Raw genomic sequence first — 1709 nt, 5'->3', positions numbered from 1 at the left:
ACTCTATATCATCGACTGCATCCTTATGTAATACATGTATCACTAGCCACTTTAACTATGCCACTTGGTTTACATACTTATCTCATATGTATATACTGTACTCGATATCATCTACTGTATCTTGCCTATGCTGCTCTGTACCATCACTCATTCATATATCCTTATGTACATATTCTTTATCCCCTTAACACTGTGTATGACAGTATTTTTTTGGAATTGTTAGTTAGATTACTTGCTCGTTATTACTGCATTGTCGGAACTAGAAGCACAAGCATTTCGCTACACTCGCATTAACATCTGCTAACCATGTGTATGTGACAAATAAAATTTGATTTGATTTGATTTGATTTGAATTAGCTAGTTTGCTTTGCATGCGTGAGGTAGTGGGATCGATGCCTGCATTCTCCAAAAGCACATTGTTTGATGGAAACTCTCATGTAACACTGATGTCACAATGTCAGATGAAAAAGAAAGACATTACTTACTTTCAGAGAGCAGCGTATCACACACTCTAACCAACTGAGGTAACCGGCCGCTGGCTACAAAGCACAATTGTTGAGATGCACCGAGCCTCTGCAAGTGCTGGAGCGCAAACTAACAAGTCCACCAACAGCATAGCCTGACAAGACTGGACACTCTTGGTTGCTCCTTGTGGCAATTCCAATCATCTGGGGAATTTGATCAATTGGTATTGTGTTTGCTTAGCATGCTATAGGTAGTGGGATCGATGCCCGCATTCCCCAAAAACATATTTTTTTGTGGATCCAAGAAAGCTCCAGTTCACACTTCATGCAGCCTTGTCTTACGACAACCTACTGTCATGTAACAATGACAAGCAATTTTCCTGTAACACTGATGTCAAAATGTCAGATGAAAAAGCAAGACATTACTTACTTTCAGAGGAGCAGCGTAGCACACACCATTGAGGCCCACAAACAAAGCTGTGGATAGTTTCCTTGAAGCCAGAGCATAAAGAAAGAGCAAATACAAATGCCGAAACCCGGGATCGAACCAGGGACCTTCAGATCTTCAGTCTAACGCTCTCCCAACTGAGCTATTTCGGAAATTCATTTAATCTAATTCTGTGGCAACCTTGACAATTCACATGCATGTGACTCACAATTTTGAAACTGAAAATGTACATCATAGCCAGTACGGGGATCAACCCATGACCTTGGCGTTATTAGCACCACACTCTAACCAACTGAGCTAATTAGCAAACTGAGCCACTAATAGTCGGCAGAACCCAGAAGATGAGGCAGACACAGCAGTACTTGAGACGGTGTTTTAATAAAGTAAAAAGGAAAGTTCTTCAGGCAAAAATATAAATCCACAACGTCAAAAGTAATCCACGAAAAAGGTAATCCTCCAAGTCTAAAGGTAAATCCACAAGGTGGTAGGTACAGCAGAAAAACACCTCAAAAGATAATTAAAAATAAATAAACGAGAACAAAAACAGAGTACCACAAGAGAGTCCAACTGAGCATCACTGGGCTAAAAGCAACATTCAAAACACAGAGCAAAGAACTGAGGAAAACTAAGGGTTTAAATACATTCAAGGGAATGAGGCACAGGTGCAAATAATAACTGGAAACAAGGGAAAACAAAAGGGTCAAAAAGCACAATGGGGGCATCTAGTGGCCAAACCGGAACAATCCTGGCCAAATCCTGACACTTAGTGCACTAGACAGTATATATACTGTATAAAA

At 40.3% G+C, this 1709-nt stretch overlaps 1 non-coding gene across 1 annotated transcript; it reads right to left on the bottom strand.

Annotated features, from left to right (window-relative positions):
- Positions 1 to 991: 991 nt before the first annotated feature.
- On the bottom strand, positions 992 to 1064 carry trnaf-gaa. The gene has a single exon. It is a non-coding gene; the product is annotated as a tRNA-Phe (tRNA).
- Between the last annotated feature and the right edge of the window lie 645 nt (positions 1065 to 1709).

This window comes from Oncorhynchus tshawytscha, unplaced genomic scaffold, assembly GCF_018296145.1.
Source record: "Oncorhynchus tshawytscha isolate Ot180627B unplaced genomic scaffold, Otsh_v2.0 Un_contig_17938_pilon_pilon, whole genome shotgun sequence".
Taxonomy (NCBI): domain Eukaryota; kingdom Metazoa; phylum Chordata; class Actinopteri; order Salmoniformes; family Salmonidae; genus Oncorhynchus; species Oncorhynchus tshawytscha.
Note: the sequence above shows the minus strand (reverse complement) of the source record. Positions and strands in the feature narration are given on the sequence as shown.